At 43.8% G+C, this 21525-nt stretch overlaps 1 protein-coding gene across 1 annotated transcript in view; it reads right to left on the reverse strand.

Annotated features, from left to right (window-relative positions):
* Window positions 1-20871, reverse strand: part of CAP2 (cyclase associated actin cytoskeleton regulatory protein 2) — a 203835-nt gene extending 182964 nt beyond the window's left edge. The window contains exon 1 of the mRNA XM_073589936.1: window positions 20684-20871. The gene's annotated coding sequence lies outside the window, so the exon portion shown is untranslated. The remainder of the gene's footprint in view (window positions 1-20683) is intronic.
* Window positions 20872-21525: the final 654 nt, after the last annotated feature.

Genomic DNA, 21525 nt, shown 5'->3' on the forward strand with positions numbered 1-21525 from the left:
GCTATATACCATGCTGGGCTGTATTACACCATTCTAGGGGGGGCTATATACCATGCTGGGGGGGCTATATACCATGCTGGGCTGTATTACACCATTCTGGGGGGACTATATACCATGTTGGGCTGTATTATACCATGCTCGGCTGTATCATACCATGCTGGGGGGGCTATATACAATGCTGGGCTGTATAATACTGTGCTGGGCTGTGTTATACCATTTTGGGGGGGCTATATAACATGCTGGGCTGTATTATACCATGCTGGGGGGGCTATATACCATGCTGGGCTGTATTGTACCATACTGGGCTGTATTATTAAATTCTGGGGGGCTATATACCATGCTGGGGGGGCTATATACAATGCTGGGCTGTATAATACTGTGCTGGGCTGTGTTATACCATTTTGGGGGGGCTATATACCATGCTGGGCTGTATTATACCATGCTGGGGGGGCTATATACCATGCTGGGCTGTATTGTACCATACTGGGCTGTATTATTAAATTCTGGGGGGCTATATACCATGCTGGGGGGGCTATATACCATGCTTGGCTATATTATACCATGCTGGGGGGCTATAAACCATGATGGGCTGTATTATACCATTCGGGGGGGCTATATACCATGCTGGGCTGTATTAGACCATGATGGAATGTATTATACCATTCTGGGGGGGCTATATACCATGCTGGTCTGTATTATACCATGCTGGTCTGTATTATACCATGCTGGGCTGTATTATACCATTCTGGGCTGTATTATACAGCCCACCATGGTACACAGCCCAGCATGGTATACAGCCTGTATACCATGGTGGGCTGTATTATACCATGGTGGGCTGTATTATACCATGGGGGGCTGTATACCATGCTGTGCTGTATACCATGGTGGGTTGTATACCATGTGGTGCTGGGCTATATACCATGTGGTGCTGGGCTATATACTATCGGACTGTGTTATATACCATGGGGGGTACATTTTACATCATATTCTATAGGGGGAGGCTGTGTTATATAATATGGGGGGCTACATTATATTCTATGGGGAGGTGGGCTGTATTATATTCTATTTGGGGCTACATTATATTCTATGGGGGAGCTGTATTATATTTATTATATTCGATGGGGGGCTGCATTATACTATGAGGAGGGCTACATTGTATTCTACGGAGGGGCTACTTTATACTATATAAGGGGCTGCATTATTTCCTATGAGGGGTTTGCCATATATTCTCTGGAAGGGCTGCATTATACTATATGGAGGACTATGGGGCACATTATATTATATGGAGGACTATGGGGTGTAAACTGTAGATGTGCTGCTGATAACATGATACTGTATGGTGATCTGTTAGGGTGTGTGCACACGTTGCGGATTAGTCTGCGGCTTTTTCTGCAGAGAATCCATATCTCTTGGCAGAAACCACAAGGTAAAACACATGCATTTTTCCTGCGGATTCCTAGCATGTGTACAGCGGATTTGATGCAGGTTCTAGTGCGGTTTGGCAGTGTGGTTGAGAGGGAGAGATTGATTTGTATGTCCCGGAACGTACACTGCAGCTGCGGTTCCGCAAAAAAAGAAGTAACATGCTGCGGAAAATAAACCGCAACAAATCTGTACAGAATTTTCCACAGTATGTGCACGGCGGATTTGGCTTTCCATAGGTTTACATGGTACTGTAAACCGCATGGAAACTGCTGCGAATCCGCAGGACCAAATCCACTGCGGATCCGCAGCAAAACCCGCAACGTGTGCACACACCCTTAGTGATCCATTAGTGATTGTTCTGTTCCTATCATTCTTTTTCAGACTGTGGAAAGAGGCCGGGAAACAAGTGTTGAACAATTTTGTTGATCACACTCATTTAGCAGCCTGAACTCAGCTCATGTAACTACAATCAAAATGCTTCTGTGATGTGCAATATGTTAGCATTTGGGGCCCCATTTTAAACTTTGCCTAGGGCCCCACTTTGCCTAAAACCGGCCCTGCTTAGGGGTTAGTAATATAACCCAAGAAGACTCCCCTATCACCCAAATACAGTATAAATGCAGACTGACAGCTTATCCAAATATTAAATAGATAACAAAGCCAAGTTGTATCAAAGATGTCACATAAATGTGCACAAACTATAGAGCACCAATGTAAAGCGCTGTAGGACAGGAATAGCTGGGCTGCTATATAATAAAGGAATGCACCAATGGTCGAATTTGCCCTATAGATCAGGGAAAGACATAATATGGAGGTAAAAAAGTATGCATAAAGGTACATCAAAGCCCTGAAAGTATTAATTCAGAACCTGGTGACCACCCTCCAGATTAGCACTTATCATGAGCACTGAATGCATAGCAGCTATACTCTACCCAAGATAGGGGGAGCCTGTAGGAATGCCCAATATGGAGGTAAAAAAGCTACCACATGGTAGCTTTGGTAGCAACACGCGTCAGGCTCCCCCTATCTTGGGTACAGTATGGCTGCCATGCATTCAGCGCTCATGATATGTGCTAATCTGGAGGGTGGTTACCAGGTTCTGAACTAATACTTTCAGGGCTTTGATGTACCTTTATGCATACTTTTTTACCTCCATATTGGGCATTCCTACAGGCTCCCCCTATCTTGGGTAGAGTATAGCTGCTATGCATTCAGTGCTCATGATACGTGCTAATCTGGAGGGTGGTCACCAGGTTCTGAATTAATACTTTCAGGGCTTTGATGTACCTTTATGCATACTTTTTTACCTCCATATTATGTCTTTTCCTGATCTATAGGGCAGATTCGAGCATTGGTGCATTCCTTTATTATATAGCAGCCCAGCTATTCCTGTCCTACAGCGCTTTACATTGGTGCTCTATATTTTGTGCACATTTATGTGACATCTTTGATACAACTTTGCTTTGTTATCTATTTAATATTTGGATAAGCTGTCAGTCTGCATTTATACTGTATTTGGGTGATAGGGGAGTCTTCTTGGGTTACCGTATATTACTAACCCCTAAGGGTTTATTGTTACTGTCATTAAGTGACTTTTTAATGTTTTTAACTCTGTTTTGGTCTGTTTGATATTTAATAACATTTGTATATCTAGTCATTCATTGTGGTGATCCCAGTTTTTGGTCAGTAGCTTTTTCTTCCCTTTCTTTATCATTTATTTGTACTGACTATTGGTGTAAGCCCGTATTTATTGATAGCGGTGCCCTCCCTATCCTTACTATTATATGACATCATCATTCAGCTCCGTGCCGCTGTATGCCAGTGAGAGGAAGTGTGGGAGGAAGCTGCCAGCGCCGGAGAGCGCAGAGCAGCGGAGAGGTGTGTGTTGGGAGTGATGGAGAAGGCAATGATGGGAGTGATGGGGAGAGCAATGATGGGAGTGATGGAAATTCAATGATGGGGATGATGGGAGTGATGGAGAAGGCAATGATGGGGATGATGGGAGGGATGGAGAAGGCAATGATGGGAGAGATGGGAGTGATGGAGTAGACAAAGATGGGAGTGATGGAAAAGGCAATGATGGGAGTGATGGAGAAGGCAATGATGGGAGTGATGGGAGGGATGGAGAATGGGATGATGGGAGTGATGGAGAAGGCAATGATGGGGATGATGGGAGTGATGGAGAAGGCAATGATGGGGATGATGGGAGGGATGGAGAAAAGGGATGATGGGGATAATGGGAATGATGGAGAAGGCAATGATGGGGTGGTGGGGGAGAGGTCAATGATGGGAGTGATGGAGAAGGCAATGATGGGAGTGATAGAGAAGGCAATGATAGGAGTGATGGAGAAAGTAATGATGGGGATGATGGGAGTGATGGTAAGGCAATGATGGTGGTGACGGAGAGGGCAATTATGGGGGTGGGGGAAGAAGGCAATGATGGGGTGGTGGGGGAGAAGGCAATTATGGGGGTGACTGAGAAGGCAATGATGGTGGCGATCGAAATGGCAATAATGGGGTGGTGAGGAGGAAATGATGGAGATTGTGGAATGGGCAATGATAGGGGTGGTGGGGAAAAGGCCATGATGGTGATAGTGGAAAGGACAATGATGGTGAAAAGGGCAATGATGGGGTGATAGGGGAGGAGGAAATGATGGAGGTGGTGGAATGGGCAATTTCTACATTTCTACATGGAGGGAATCATTATGGGACATTACTACAAGAAGGGGATCATGATGGAGCACATTACTAAAAGAAGGGGACAATGATGGGGTATATTACTACAAGAAGAGGACAATGATATGACAACATATGTGAGGATTCCCTAACAAACAGGCAATCCCTGCATGTGCCGCAGCTGTCTAACAGCCACAAATCATGCAGCCACAGGGACTCGAACATCAAAAGAAAATCATCAGAAAATAAGTAAGACTATAATAAGTTTGGTGATCACCCAACAACCTTTTTTACCCCGTGCATTTTTTTGCAATTTAGGTTCTTTTCACATCTACTTTGATGCATTAATCTGACTTATATGAAAATACTTCCGACTGCCATACAGTTGCCCATAGACTACAATTGTTTTTGCAGTACTGCTAAGTACTGTGTAAAAAAATGCTACTGTGTTTGACTTTCTATACAACAAAAGAAAAAAGGTATAGTAATGTATAGTATGGTAATGTATAGTATGGTAATGTATGCCAGAACAGCAGGTGCCAAAGGATGCTCATTAGACCACAAGGGGACACAATAAAGCACGACCTAGCTGCATAGTATCTAACATCTGGAAAATGGATATTAGATATTCGTTGTAAAGGGTGAACTCCAAAAATGATCCTGCGCTTCCTTTTTCAGCTTTTGTCCGCTCCTTTTATGCCCTAATATACAACCACAAACAAAATGAGGCCAATTCTTCCACTATTGCATTGTATATGTGAAGGGGAATCATATTGCTGGAAAAGGATAATGTTGGCATCCCTGTGTCCTCTATGAGTATATAATATAATCCAAGAATGAAGATGTCTCCTGTGTCTACGACCATCAGCCTGTATGAAGCCCAGATAGTTGCAGCCCTGAAACGCCCAAATTATAACAAATCCCAAAGCATTATCTGAGCGTGCATTTCACAAAATATTTACAGTCCAAACCTTTTGTTGTCTTCCTTGCTCTTGGGATATAAAGATGTGTTGTGGTGTTATTTAACTCTGAGTCTACTGTATAGGTTAAGAAGAAACTGTACACTAGCACTCATTTCTTCACGCTACTTTTGAGATGAGATCTATATAGACATCACTGAATCTTGTGTGAATCCTTTGTACATGAATTATTCATTGAGAATTAAGCCTTCTCCTTCTCCTCCAGCCACACAGCACTCAAAGAGTGTCCTTTTCCTCACGTATTGAGTTAAATGCAGGCTTGCAACAATGGTGCTTAATGTATACAGTATATGATCCTTACAGATCTCCCCTATTACTGCGTATTTGGAACAATACATTTACAAAGAGGGTTTGCTTTCTAAGACTAGGAGTTAGGCTGGGATCACACATGCGAGAAACACGGCCGAGTCTCGCATGTTAATACCCTGCTGCCGGCACTTGGGAGTGGAGCGTACGGCCGCATAGCAATACATGGAGCCACACGCTCCGCTCCCGAGTGCTGGCGGCAGTGCCGGGTATTAACATGCGAGACTCGGCCGTGTTTCTCGCATGTGTGATCCCGGCCTTAGACTTTTTGTGATAGTCGTTGTCCATGGAAGTTCACCAAGTTCGGATCAACTCAGTGGTCCACATTGTACCTAAAAAAGCACTCCCAATAACCCCTTCATGACCAGAGCTTTTTTCGGTTTTGCATTTTTGTTTTTTGCTACCCTTCATCTCAGAGCCATAACTTTTTTATGTTTCCGTCAATATGGCCGTGTGATGGCTTGCTTTTTGTGGGATGAGTTGTACTTTTGAACAACACCATTAGTTTTACCATGTTGTGTACTAGAAAATGAGAAAAAAATTCCAAGTGCGGTGATATTGCAAAAAAAGAGCAATCCAAAACTTGTTTTCTGTTTGGCTTTTTTTACTAGGTTCACTAAATGCTTAAACTGACCTGCCATTATGATTCTCCAGGTAATTACGAGTTCATAGATACCAAACATGTCTATGTTCTTTTTTATCTGTGAAAAAAATTACAAACTGTGTTAAAAAAAAAAAGTGCCATTTTCCGACACCCGTAGTGTCTCCATTTTTCGTGATCTCGGGTTGGGTGAGGGCTTATTTTTTGTGTGCCGAGCTGACATTTTTAATTATACCATTTTGGTGCAGATAAGATCCTTTGATCACCCATTATTGCATTTTAATGCAATGTTGTGGCGACTATAAAAACGTAATTCTGGCGTTTTGACTTTTTTTTATCGGTACGCCGTTTAGCGATCAGGTTAATCCTTGTTTTATTGATAGATTAGGCAATTCTGAACGCGGTGAAACCAAATATGTGTATGTTTGATTTTTTTAATTTTATTTAGAATGTGGCGAAAGAGGGGTGATTTTAACTTTTATATTTTTTTTATATTTTTAAAAACTTTTTTTTACTTTTGGCATACTTCAATAGCCTCCATGGGAGACTAGAAGCTGCCATAACCTGAGCGGCTCTGCTACATACAGACAATGATCAGTTCGCCTCTATGTAGCTGAATTACTCACTTGCTTTGAGCGCCGACCACCGGGTGGCACTCACAGCAAGTCGGCACTGACAATCATAGAAGTTTCCAGGAGACCTCTGGTTGTCATGCCAATGAACCGGTGACCCACGATCACGTGACGGGGGTTACCAGTGGGCGGCTTTGACAGCGTCATTTAACGGGTTAATAGTCAAGGGTGGCTCAAAACAGCTGACATGTCCCAGGAAAGATGCGGGCTCAGAGCCGGAGTCCACATCAAAGGGAGGGAGTCCGACGTCAGCGTACTATTACGGAAAAAGGTTAAAATTTTTATATATTGCAATCATCATATTATATAGCACTGTGTACTTGCAATTTCTCATTTTGCTTTCCTACCCAGGTAATTCTTCTCATTTCTCTATTCTATATAGAAACAGGAAGTCTCTTGTCCATGCATGAATAATTCCCCTCTTAAACTCCTTGCCCAGCTGCTCCCTCCTCCCCCTGCCAGGGTATTTTGCAGTGATTTTCTACATAGAGCACAGAAGGATTCAGCTCGTCAATCTTTAATCATGTGATGTCATAGACCTAATGGAAGAGAGAAGAATTAACTGGTTAGAAAGGCATAATGAGCAATTGTCAATACTGTAACGTAGCGATCACTAGCGGGTTGGGATGTACACGCTTGGCAGCGATACAACATGCACACAGGAACGATCTTTCACTTAAAACCGTCTATGTGGTTTATTTTCTCCATAAACCATGGAAGCATGAACAAAAGGCAAACAGTCTTACATCAGAGGATGACTCCTCTATGTTCTTAGTAGAGCTCAGCTCTCTCAGACCTGTGGGTACACAGTCTGTGCCATGTCCAGCACACTGGCTCTCTAGCCTAAACAGTTTCTTTCTGACCCCGGTCAGCGCAACACGCGTCTCAGTCCGTCCACATCGGAAGTATCTCACATACCACTCTGTAGTGTCCAGCCAGGACACAGGGAGGTCTGTCCACTCTCACAGACTCCCACACACTCACTGCCCATATGCTAAACACACCTCAATTACATAGCCTGTAACCACACCCACAGGTGAGGTATGGATCACATAGGCTGGTCACATGGTCATGACCTCATTGCAGGTCCTGAACATACACAACCACACAGGCTTCATTAGGTATTCAGACACACCCCTTGGGTGGGTATGTAGGTGACTGGATCCACCCATCTCACCAAGTCACCTGGAAGCCTCCCAATGTATAGTAAAACCATCAGCAGTAGATCTGCTAAGCAAAACAAGCCCAGGCTTCCATCACAGTGCTACCCACCTCTGCGATACATACCGCCCATCAATCACATGCCCAGTCGCCATACCACAGTACACAGTGCTATAGAATATGAAGATTGCAATGTACTAAGAGGATAACAATTTTGATAGGAGGAGCACTTCTTTAACTGTTCTCTTTTGTCAGCTCTATGAACAGAAAGTCTCTTTTCCCTGCATTACAACTCCTGACCTAGCTGCTCCACTCCTTCACACTGCCAGGGACTCTTGTAGTGATGACTCCTGCAGGGATAAGAGACCTCCTGTTTCTACATAGAGCTTAGAAGGAATCAGCTAGCCAGGTTTTAATCACATTATGTCATAGAACCAGTAGCGTAGCTACCGGGGGGGTCGCCCCAGACCCCATGCTCTGAGGGGGCCAACCCGGAGCTATGCTACTGTAACTGTATCGACGTGCACAGCAGATGTTGGTTTTTATATAGAGATTATTTTCACTTACAGCGTGGTCATCTGCTGAGGTTCTCCTCCACTATTAGGGTGCGTCGCCGAGTTGTAATTAAGGGCCCACTCAGAAGCTTGGCCCCCCCCCCAAATCAAAACCCTAGCTACGCCCCTGCATAGAGCTAATGTAAAACAGAATAATTATCTGGGTGGAAAGGCAAAATTAGCAATTGTAAGTGCACAGTGCCATATAATATGAGGACTGCAATATATTAAAGAGGATAAAAATGTTAATGGAGGCTTCTTTAACCCCTTCCTGACATGAGACGTACTATCCCGTCCATGGGACCCGGGCCCCTATGCCCATGGACGGGATAGTACGTCTGCCGCGATCAGCGGCGCCCACGTGGTGAGCGCCGCTGATCGCGGCCGGGTGTCAGCTGATTATCACAGCTGACACCCGGCACAATGTGTCAGGGGCAGTCACGGACCGCCCCCGACACGTTAACCCCTTGCACACCGCAATCAAACACGATCGCGGTGTAAATGGAGTTAAAGGGAAGCATCGGCAGGGAGGGGGCTCCCTCCGTGCTTCCCTGAGCCCCCCACGGCAGCGCAATGTGCAGCGCTGCTGCGGAGGACTCCTTTCCTCCAGGCCCCCGAATTCAAGATGGCGAGAGGGGCCTTCGGGGGGCCTGCAGGAAGCTGGCTTCCTCAGTGCCTGCAAAGCGCAGGCAAGAGGAAGTCTTCTTCAATGCCTGTGACAGATTGCTGATCTGTCACAGTGATCTGTGATGTGACAGATCAGCGATCTGTCACAGGACAGTGATGTCCCACCTGGGACTATGTAATAAAGTAAAAAAAAAAGTGTAAAAATAATTTTAAAAAAATCGCCAAATAAATTAGCAAAAAAAAAAAAAAATATTCCCCAATAAATTCATTTTTTGAAAATAAAAAAAACCCAAAACAATAAAAGTACACATATTAGGTATCGCCGCGTCCGTAACGACCCGCCCTATAAAACTGTCCCATTAGTTAACCCCTTTAGCGAACCCCTTAAAAAATAAAAATAAAAAACGAAGCAAAAAATAATGATTTATTATCATACCGCCAAACAAAAAGTGTAATAACGCGCGATCAAAAAGACGCATATAAATATCCATGGTACCGCTGAAAACGTCATCTTGTCCCGCAAAAAACGAGCTGCCACACAGCATCATCAGCGAAAAAATAAAAAAGTTATAGCTCGCAGAATAAAGCGATGCAAAAATAATTATTTTTTATATAAAATAGTTTTCATTGCATAAAACCGACAAAACATAAAAAAAGACCCAAATGAGGTATCGCTGTAACCATACTGACCCGAAGAATAAAACTGCTTTATCAATTTTACCGCACGCGGAACGGTGTAAACGCACTCCCCCAAAAGAAATTCATGAAACGCTGGTTTTTGTTCATTCTGCGTCCCAAAAATCGGAATAAAAAGCGATCAAAAAATGTCACGTGCCCGAAAATGGTACCAATAAAAACGTCAACTCGCCCCGCAAAAAATAAGACCACACATGACTCGGTGGGTCAAAATACGGAAAAATTATAGCTCTCAATATGTGGTGATGCAAAAACTATTTTTACAATAAAAAGCGTCTTTCAGCGTGCGACAGCTGCCAAAAATAAAAACCGCCATAAATAGTAAATCAAACCCCCCGTTATCACCCCCTTAGTTAGGGAAAAATAATAAAATTAAAAAAATGTATTTATTTCCATTTTTCCATTAGGGTTAGGGCTAGGGTTAGGGCTAGGGTTAGGGCTAGGGCTAGGGCTAGGGTTAGGGCTAGGGTTAGGGCTAGGGTTAGGGTTAGGGCTAGGGTTACGGCTGAGATTAGGGTTAGGGGTGTGTTGGGGTTCGGGTTGGAGTTAGAATTGGGGGTTTCCACTGTTTGGGCACATCAGGGGCTCTCCAAATGCAACATTGCGTCTGATCTCAATTCCAGCCAAATCTGAGTTGAAAAAGTCATATGGTGCTCCTTCCCTTCCAAGCTCTGCCATGCGCCAAACAGTGTTTTACCCCCACATGTAGGGTATCAGCCTACTCAGGACAAATTGCAAAACAATTTTTGGGGTCCAATTTCTCCTGTTACCCTTAGGAAAATAAAAAATTGGGGGCAAAAATATCATTTTTGTGGAAAAAAATGATTTTTTTATTTTCACGTCCGAGTGTTATAAACTTCTGTGAAGCACTTGGGGGTTCAAAGTGCTCACCACACATCTAGATAAGTTCCGTGGGGGGTCTAGTTTCCAAAATGGGGTCACTTGTGGGTAGTTTCAATAGTTTAGGTACATCAGGGGCTCTCCAAACGCACATGACACCCGCAGACCATTCCATCAAAGTCTGCATTCCAAAATGGCACTGCTTCCCTTCCGAGCCCCGACGTGTGTCCATACAGTAGTTTTCTCCCACATATGGGGTGTCAGCGTACTCAGGACAAATTGGACAACAACTTTTGGGGTCCAATTTCTCCTGTTACCCTTGGGAAAATGAAAAAATTGGGGACTAATTGATCATGTTTGTGGAAAAAATACGATTTTTTTATTTTCATGCCCTGGCATTATAAACTTCTGTGAAGCCCTTGGGGGTTCAAAGTGCTCACCTCACATCTAGATAAGTTCCTTAGGGGGTCTAGTTTTCAAAATGGGGTCATTTGTGGGGGGTTTCCACTGTTTAGGTACATTAGGGTCTCTCCAAAGGCAACATGACACCCGCAGACCATTCCATCAATGTCTGCATTCCAAAACGTCACTACTTCCCTTCCGAGCCCCGACGTGTGCCCATACAGTAGTTTTCTCCCACATATGGGGGTATCAGCATACTCAGGACAAATTGGACAACAACTTTTGGGGTCTAATTTCTCCTGTTACCCTTGGGAAAATAAAAAAAAATGGTGACTAAAAGATCATGTTTGTGGAAAAAATACGATTTTTTTATTTTCATGCCCGGGCATTATAAACTTCTGTGAAGCCCTTGGGGGTTCAAAGTGCTCACCACACATCTAGATAAGTTCCTTAGGGGTTCTCGTTTCCAAAATGGGGTCATTTGTTGGTGTTTCCACTGTTTAGGTACATTAGGGGCTCTCCAAAGGCAACATGACACCCGCAGACCATTCCATCAAAGTCTGCATTCCAAAACGTCACTACTTCCCTTCCGAGCCCTGACGTGTGTCCATACAGTAGTTTTCTCCCACATATGGGGTGTCAGCGTACTCAGGACAAATTGGACAACAACTTTTGGGGTTCAATTTCTCCTGTTACCCTTGGGAAAATAAAAAAATTGGGGACAAATTGATCATGTTTGTGGAAAAAATACGATTTTTTTATTTTCATGCCCTGGCATTATAAACTTCTGTGAAGCCCTTGGGGGTTCAAAGTGCTCACCTCACATCTAGATAAGTTCCTTAGGGGGTCTAGTTTTCAAAATGGGGTCATTTGTGGGGGGTTTCCACTGTTTAGGTACATTAGGGGCTCTCCAAACGCACATGACACCCGCAGACCATTCCATCAAAGTCTGCATTCCAAAATGGCACTGCTTCCCTTCCGAGCCCCGACGTGTGTCCATACAGTAGTTTTCTCCCACATATGGGGTGTCAGCGTACTCAGGACAAATTGGACAACAACTTTTGGGGTCCAATTTCTCCTGTTACCCTTGGGAAAATGAAAAAATTGGGGACTAATTGATCATGTTTGTGGAAAAAATACGATTTTTTTATTTTCATGCCCTGGCATTATAAACTTCTGTGAAGCCCTTGGGGGTTCAAAGTGCTCACCTCACATCTAGATAAGTTCCTTAGGGGGTCTAGTTTTCAAAATGGGGTCATTTGTGGGGGGTTTCCACTGTTTAGGTACATTAGGGTCTCTCCAAAGGCAACATGACACCCGCAGACCATTCCATCAATGTCTGCATTCCAAAACGTCACTACTTCCCTTCCGAGCCCCGACGTGTGCCCATACAGTAGTTTTCTCCCACATATGGGGGTATCAGCATACTCAGGACAAATTGGACAACAACTTTTGGGGTCTAATTTCTCCTGTTACCCTTGGGAAAATAAAAAAAAATGGTGACTAAAAGATCATGTTTGTGGAAAAAATACGATTTTTTTATTTTCATGCCCGGGCATTATAAACTTCTGTGAAGCCCTTGGGGGTTCAAAGTGCTCACCACACATCTAGATAAGTTCCTTAGGGGTTCTCGTTTCCAAAATGGGGTCATTTGTTGGTGTTTCCACTGTTTAGGTACATTAGGGGCTCTCCAAAGGCAACATGACACCCGCAGACCATTCCATCAAAGTCTGCATTCCAAAACGTCACTACTTCCCTTCCGAGCCCTGACGTGTGTCCATACAGTAGTTTTCTCCCACATATGGGGTGTCAGCGTACTCAGGACAAATTGGACAACAACTTTTGGGGTTCAATTTCTCCTGTTACCCTTGGGAAAATAAAAAAATTGGGGACAAATTGATCATGTTTGTGGAAAAAATACGATTTTTTTATTTTCATGCCCTGGCATTATAAACTTCTGTGAAGCCCTTGGGGGTTCAAAGTGCTCACCTCACATCTAGATAAGTTCCTTAGGGGGTCTAGTTTTCAAAATGGGGTCATTTGTGGGGGGTTTCCACTGTTTAGGTACATTAGGGGCTCTCCAAAGGCAACATGACACCCGCAGACCATTCCATCAATGTCTGCATTCCAAAACGTCACTACTTCCCTTCCGAGCCCCGACGTGTGCCCTTACAGTAGTTTTCTCCCACATATGGGGTATCAGCATACTCAGGACAAATTGGACAACAACTTTTGGGGTCTAATTTCTCCTGTTACCCTTGGGAAAAAAAAAAAAAAATGGTGACTAAAAGATCATGTTTGTGGAAAAAATACGAATTTTTTATTTTCACGCCCGGGCGTTATAAACTTCTGTGCAGCACTGGGGGGTTCAAAGTGCTCACCACACATCTAGATAAGTTCCTTAGGGGGTCTAGTTTCCAAAATCGTGTCATTTGTGGGGGGTTTCCACTGTTTAGGTACATCAGGGGTTTTCCAATTGCGACATGGTGTCCGATCTCAATTCCAGCCAAAAACGTCAAATGGCGCTGCTTCCCTTCCGAGCTCTGCCATGCGCCCAAATAGTAGTTTACCCCCACTTGTGGGGTATCAGCATACTCAGGACAAATTGCACAATAACTTTTAGGGTCCTGTTACCCTTGGGAAAATAAAAATTGGGGTGAAAAGATCATTTTTGTGGAAAAAATATGATTTTTTAATTGTACCGCTGTACGTTATAAACTTCTGTAAAGCCCTTGTGGGTTCAAAGTTCTCACCACATATCTAGATAAGTTCCTTGGGGGTCTAGTTTCCAAAATGGGGTCACTTGTAGGGGGTTTCCACTGTTTAGGTACATCAGGGACTCTCCAAACGTGACATGGCGTCCGATCTGAATTCCAGCCAATTTTGCATTGAAAACGTCAAAGGGCGCTCCTTCCATTCTGAGCTCTGCCATGCGCCGAAACAGTCGTTCCCCCCCACAAATCAGGTATCAGTGTACTCAGGACAAATTGCACAATAACTTTTGCTGTCCAATTTCTCCTGTTACCCTTGGTAAAATAAAAAAAATTGAACCTGAAGTATTTTTTTTGTGAAAAAAAGTTAGATGTTCATTTTTTTTTAAATATTCAAAAAAATTCCAGTGACGCACCTAAAGGGTTAATAAACTTCTTGAATGTGGTTTTGAGCACCTTAAGGGGTGTTGTTTTTAGAATGGTGTCACTTTTGGGTATTTTCTGTCCTATAGACCCCTCAAAGTGGCTTCAAATGTGATGTGGTCCTAAAAATAAAATGGTGTTGTAAAAATGAGAAATCGCTGGTCAACTTTTAACCCTTATAACTTCCTAACAAAAAAAAATTTTGGTTCCAAAATTTTGCTGATGTAAAGTAAACATGTGGGAAATGTTAGTTATCAAGTTTTTTGTGTGCCGTATCTCTGTGATTTAAGGGCATAAAAATTCAAAGTTGGAAAATTGCGAAATTTTCAAAATTTTTGCCAAATTTCCGTTTTTTTTCACAAATAAACGCAAGTTATTTGAATGAAATTTTACCACTAACATGAAGTACAATATGTCACGAGAAAACAATGTCAGAATCACCGGGATCCATGGAAGCGTTCCAGAGTTATGACCTCATAAAGGTACAGTGGTCAGAATTGTAAAAATTGGCCCGGTCATGAACGTGCAAACCACCCTTGGGGGTGAAGGGGTTAATATTTAGTCCAATGTAAAATTTGTCAAGGCAGTCTAAAGATGCACCAATTTCATTACAATGGTGCATGCTGTGTGACAGATTTGGTGCAGCTATTAGTTGGCTTGTTTTAGCCATTTTTAATTTTTGTGTTAGGACCCTTGACATGGGTTGTGAGCTCGTATATTTTAACCAAACATCGACCATTACCTCATGTAATGTATTTATTTCATACATTATTTATCATCTTGATTGCATATTTTTCCATTTTTTGCAGGATGCAATCAGGCCCTTTAGTATTGGTTGGGTGAATTGAGTCATTTGTCTTGTTGGGTACACTTAGATATTGCTGGGCAGCCTGCCTGATCTAATAGTATGGGCGTCTTCAATAGGCTGTAAGCCAGACACTGTGCATCACACGTATCTGTGTGACTGGCGTCCTATGCAAGCTTAATTTGCGTGTATTTTAATACTACACAGCCACCCCCTCCATGAATTGGTAGGTTTGTGAGTGGCTGTTAGCATCAGTGTTTTGCACCTGTGCTGCTCCCGCCTTTATCATAGGGGTCTGCTCAGGGCCTGTTTTAGACAAAGTGGAACCCTGGGCAAAAGTTTAACATGGGCCCTCAAATGCTCACAATCGCACAGAAACATTTTGTTTGTATTTAACATTCAGGCCGGTAAACGAACGTGATGGACAATATTGAAGTCGTTCGACGCTTGTTGCCGGGTCTCTTTAAGGTTTCAGTAATTGGCAGCGCTTTGGACGCAGCACATGTTCGCTATGTCCAAAGTGCTACCGGCTATTGAACGCAGGTGAATCCGCATGTGTTCATTGAACCGTGCAAAATCACTATGTCCAGTACATTGTATGGGTGAAATTTATATTGCAGGGACTCCCGTATCCACAAGATACATTGACATTCTGTGGTCTGGAGAGACATGCCGCATGTCCTTCTCCGTGGGTGATCCGCGGGCGTCTCTGCATGCATAGTGGGCATGGGATTTCTTGAAATTCCATCCACTATGCTGTAACATCTGGATGCTGCACAAGTACGCAGCGTGCAACCCACATCGTTTACTGTCCATGTGCACCTACCCTTACTCCAGCTGAGGAAGAATGACTGGTACAGATAGTCATCTATACAGTATAATGCAGGTCACATGTAGTACATATAGTAAAATGCACTCTCCATGGTCCTTAATAGAGTATAATGCAGCCCCCTCAGAGTATACTGCAGCCCCCTCATACAGTATAATGCAGCCCCCTCATAGAGTATACTGCTGCCCCCCTCAGTGTATACTGCAGCCCCCTCAGAATATAATGCAGCCCTCGTGGAGTATAATGCAGCCTTCTCAGAATATAATGCAGCCCCCACATAATCTAATGCAGCCCCTTCAGAATATAATGCAGCCCCTTCAGAGTATAATGCAGTCCCCTCCACACACAGTATAGTGCAGCCCCATACACAGTATAATGCAGCCCACGCACACACATTTTAATGCAGCCTCCCCACAAAAAGTATAGCGCAGTCCCCCACACACAGTATCGTGCAGCAGACACACACACTCACAATATAATGCATAAACACACACACATACACACAAAATTCTTACCTCTCCTCCTTGTTCCCCTGCACCTCTGGCTTCTGCAGAGCATCTCATCAGCTCCACTGCTGGCACAGGCTGCTGACTCTGAGTCAGAGGGGGAGTATGGGAGAGAGAAAATCATGTGACGGTCTCTCCTCCATCACTGCTTTCAACTGTATCGGCATCTGTGATGCTGATCAGTTGAATGCACGATGCGGGGAGGTTGTGTGGTGAGCTGCTATTACTGGCACGCCACTGGCTGGGGGCCCCTGGAGGAGCAGGGGCCCTAGGTGGCTGCCTGGTATGCCTGCCCCTAACGCCGGCCCTGGGTCTGCTTCATCCTGCTAGTGCACTGGTAATCTGACGTGGTGTAGGTAAAGCTGGTTTCTTTTCTACCAGGTCTTATTTTAGACCAATCACTTGTGTCAAAAAACTGATTTACATCAATAATGAGTATGCTACAATTTACAATATTTATGATTCTGCATAACCAAGGCCATTTTTTTTAGCTAAAAAATACAAAGGTGTTGATCAAGGAGCATACATGTGCATAAATCATTAATAACAACACCGATCATCCACCAAACCACTGCACGACCAGCTCTACCCTCACCTACTGTATCCTCACCCATCCCTTGTAGATTGTGAGCCCTCGCGGGCAGGGTCCTCTCTCCTCCAGTACTACTCGTGACTTGTATTGTTTAAGATTACTGTACTTGTATTTATTATGTATACCCCTCCTCACATGTAAAGCGCCATGGAATAAATGGCACTATAATAATAATAACCGTGTCTAAACAACTTTGCGCTAGAATTTCACACAACTATACCATAATGGAATTTGCAGATTTCCATGTGATTGTGTTAAAACAACCTTATTCTGTTAAATTAAACTGGCTATCAATTCCAGAAATTGAGTTGTGTAACTAATCTAAAAGGTGAATTCACCCTTATAAGGGCCCACTGCCTTGTTTTTGTATAAGTTTCTCAATGACACATTTGGTTTTGCCACACACAGACCTACTGGCATGTGCAGACACACTAATGCTGCAATCCCATATTTTTTTACTTTTTATATTTTAGCATGTTATTACAATGGCCCGAGTTGGAATGCTTAAGAAATAGTATTTATGAATTTCAATTATAACCCTTTCAGTGACATTACCAAAATTTATGAAATTACCATCTATTATGATACTTTTGTCACCTTGTACTCTTTCTTCACACTTGTGTCAGTGTAACGTGGTGCGGGGAGGCAGCCATGGGTAAGGTACTTGGTTGTTATGCCCCGTCACGTTACATGCAGGTGGTGGTCCTGGCTGGGTGTGTGGACTTGTTCTGGGGGGGAGCGCTACACCCTTGCAAACCACATGTAATTGATGACTTTGTTTGGCTAGTACCAGATGTTTGACAGTTGAATGAGGAAGACCACCAGTCAAAAATAAACTTTTTACTCAACGACAACTTCAAAGGGATTCTATACAGTAGATAGCCGGTACACGTGTTGATGAATGTTTCCTTTACAATACGGAGCATTTTCCACACATAGTTTCAATTCTTTCCTCTTTACTTGCTTGTTGTCTATCTTTACCTCTCATTTCTTTGCCCAGCTCAGTAGTGCAGCTACCCAGTGTCAGAATGAAAAACATTGGGCCCCCTGGAGGATTTGATTCTGAGGGCCCAATTGTCGCCCCCATTCAAGAGCCCCATAGCAACTACAAGGTTTGCACTATGAACTCTCCTGAAGGAGAAGCCAGGGCCCACCGGAGGATTCTCCGATTCTCTGGTGGGCAAGTCCAACCCTGCAGCTACCAGCTAGAAAGAGTCCTATACTCAACCAGAGGTTCTGCATGGCCCGTACTTATCTTCTCCGTCTTTGATGCTCTGGAACTCCCGCCTGGAGCACTCTTTTCATCTTACATACTTTGTCCAGTCTAGGCCTGTTACCGCTAAGAATTATAGACTCTGGGTCATATTGCTAGGCGTCCTGACCCAGGACCCCTCTCCAATTGATTACTCTTGTTCCTTCAGTCACTTCTGTTCTATATCTCTGCTCAGTATCTTACTATCCTCTGTCCCTGTGTTGTCTCTCATTAGGGACACCCATATCATGCGGAACTGCTCACATGAGACCTTAGGTCTTTTCTCAAGACCTTTTCTGACCTTCTAACAGGAACTGTTTCTTGGTCCTTCGTCTTAGTCCCTCCCACTTGGCAGCTAGTCCCAACCATTAACTCTTGCTATCCCTGTTGCTGGGCAGAATACAATACCAACACCATAACAAATTTCACTGTTCAAATTACACAACCACAATACACATGCTCTTCAAGGGGGAACATGGACAGCATCTCCATCTCCTTACATCAGAAACCAGTAGCCTCTGTCATTTTGCAAGGGAACACGACACTCTAGACTCAACCACCATGGAAGGTAATGCACAGTAACTACAGGGGGCAGACAACCAGAGTATCAACTCTGCAGCTACACAAGAAGCCCAAAATATTGTAATAGCTACAGTATATACAAGGGGGGAGGCAAATTAGAAGCCAAATTATCAAGTATTTTCCTCCAGTTTAATGGCGTTAAACTATTCCCAAAAGGGCCCTTTCACATTTGGTGGCCCTTTTTGGGGCTTACATCCGAATTCCCTACAAAAAGGGATTTGTGTGTATGCGTCTACGGGGCCATTGACTATTATGGTGTAGACATAGTCATTGTGTGCTCTGTTGTGGATCATTTTCGGCAGTATAAGCCTTATTGGAGGCGGACACCAGTGATGTACTCTACTACTTTTTTAATTTTTTTCCTCCATTACAAAATTGAACCCACAGCCACCCTGGCATGCAGTGTAACCACTAGGCCTCAACTAGAGATTGTGTAGCATGCTGCAACTGTTCAGCTGTACAACAATCTCTTGTTCTAGTCAATGTGGTAACAATAAGATTAGAGTAGTAATATGTTAAGATGCATTTACAGTGAAAAATTATCATCAATAACCATTCCTAGGAACTCTCATTTCATGATAGTCATGCAAAATGATCAACGTTCGCGACAGCATATCGTCCTGTGTAAGCAAGACCGGCACTGACAAGAACAATGGCAACCTATGGCCTATGTGCAGGGAGCAATCAATCAGCGATCATTCGGTCCATATCCCCTGCGCAGTCTGCCTTCATACTTGATACTGAATAAATCGACATGTTTTGAAAATGTATTTTCCACTTTGTCCTAATTTGCATATCATTAACATGTCTATGGATCCTGAGATTTCCAGTACCAATATATTAGAATGGCTAACTTGGTGATCGGTTAGAGATGAACAGATCACTTTGCGCAACCACTGTCCAGGTCAGTGCTCTCTGGGCAAGTACAGGATCTGCATGAATTTCCTGAGCTTTTGGGATTCCGAGCACAATGTTTGATTCGGTGGCCTAGTGTGACGTCATCTGTGCAGTGTGTGGCACACAGGTGACATCTCACAAGTCCGACTAATCATAAGCCGAGCCTGGGATCCCAGAAGGTAAGGAAATTCACGTAGCCCCTGTCCTCGGGCAGAGACCACTGACCTTGGTCGTGGACCAGGGTTGCGTGCAATCTGCTCATCTCAAGTCAGGGTTTCTAAGATATTACTAAAATGTAAAGAGGTCTTTATATATTTCGACTTATGGACACAGAGCAGGGTTTTAGTCAGGAACCATGATAGAAAAATTGGATCCAGTCGCCATTTGGTATCTACATAGCGCATATCATATTGTATGATGTCATGCTGTACAGGATCTTTATGGACTAGCATGATTATATAATTGTAGAATTTGCATATTTCCTGCACTTATAACCCAGCAATTAACCATCATATACCTGAGGAGTCTCAGGATAGCAATTTTTATATATCCCTATTGGTCCATGACATGAAATCCAAGCATGGGTGGTACGCAGCAGAGATGGGCAATGTTGTCGCCTCGCCAGGACAACATATCTGCTGACTTATCGTGCAACGACGCTGGATTAGGTAGTAGGACTCACATCTATGCCACAAAGTCATCGTCTAGCTATAGATTAACGAGCACATTGGAAAAGTAAATGTGAGACAATGTCCCAAGCTTATGAGTACAGAGTCATGGAAGGCTAAACACAGGTGATTGCCCACGAGAGCCACAGAGGAACCTGTAGGGTGTATATCGGATCCTGCCCAGTTCTTCAGGCAGTCTGGGATCCAGCAGGCCAAGCTATGGCAGAATGAAAGGGAGGGAGTGGGTGGGAGCTAATGGCCATGCTGGAAGACTTGAAGCATCTAAAAGGGGAGGTATTGGGATGTGACTGAACATTAGGATAATGGACGTAGATGTAGGAATATGATGCCTGTCCTCTCCCCTGCAGCTCCTCTCCTCCACATGGCTGACATGGCAGTGACACAGGAAAGATATGAATATACAGTATATATGGCAGTGACACAGGAAAGATATGAATCTACAGTATACATGGCAGTGACAGGCAGACGCACACAGCAGTAGGACGAGCCGGCATTACCTGCTTTCTACAGATCCGAGGAAACCCAGTGTTATCAATGGACGCAGCCCCGGGGATGGAGGAGGCTGCAGCTCAGTCCGGGTGTCGGTCATGAACGAGAGGTGGCCGGGGTTTCCGAGAGCTCCAAATAAAGACAAGTGTTGTGGAGGCTGCAGACGAGGAGAGGGGAGGGACGGAAAGGAATGACAGCTCCAGGCTGGGAAAAAACGCATGCCATCTGACTATAGCGGTCTGTGCACATGCTGAAAAACCTCCCAGATTAGCCTTATAGGATGAGGAGGATGAAGAATAGATACAAGCTATTTACTGCGGCATGTGTTTGATTTTAGAGAATACCAGGGCAAAAATGTATAAAGAAATCTTCAAGATCTCTGTATTCAGGCTTGGACTGGCCCGATGGGGCACAGGTGAATCCCCGGTGGGCTCCTGTTACAGAAAAGAACAGCAGCAAAGGTTCTCTAAACCACTACACCGTGTCCTTGGCACATGCACTAATAGATTCAGGGAACATAGCCCATCTTTTTTCAATGAACCAACTGTATGCCAAATTAATTTTGGTGCAATATATTTTTTAGTGTACGGCTTTATGCTGCTGTCAGTGGTGTGACGTATGCATACCTACCATAGGACAGCATCATTTTTGTAATGTTTTTTTTTTTCCTTTTTAATTCCAAAAGTGATCCACTGTGAAAGGAACCCATCATAGCTCCTTTCTTGTAGCCCAATCTATATGGATTCCCCAAGCAAATGGTCACGCCGCGTCAAAATGATAGGAAGATCAGCAGGCAGAGACAGTGTTTACAGTCAAAAATGACAATAAAATTCATCTGCAGGTATCCAGA

This window comes from Dendrobates tinctorius, unplaced genomic scaffold (genome assembly GCF_039654945.1).
Source record: "Dendrobates tinctorius isolate UK_male_01 unplaced genomic scaffold, ASM3965494v1 ptg000115l, whole genome shotgun sequence".
In the NCBI taxonomy this organism is placed as follows: domain Eukaryota; kingdom Metazoa; phylum Chordata; class Amphibia; order Anura; family Dendrobatidae; genus Dendrobates; species Dendrobates tinctorius.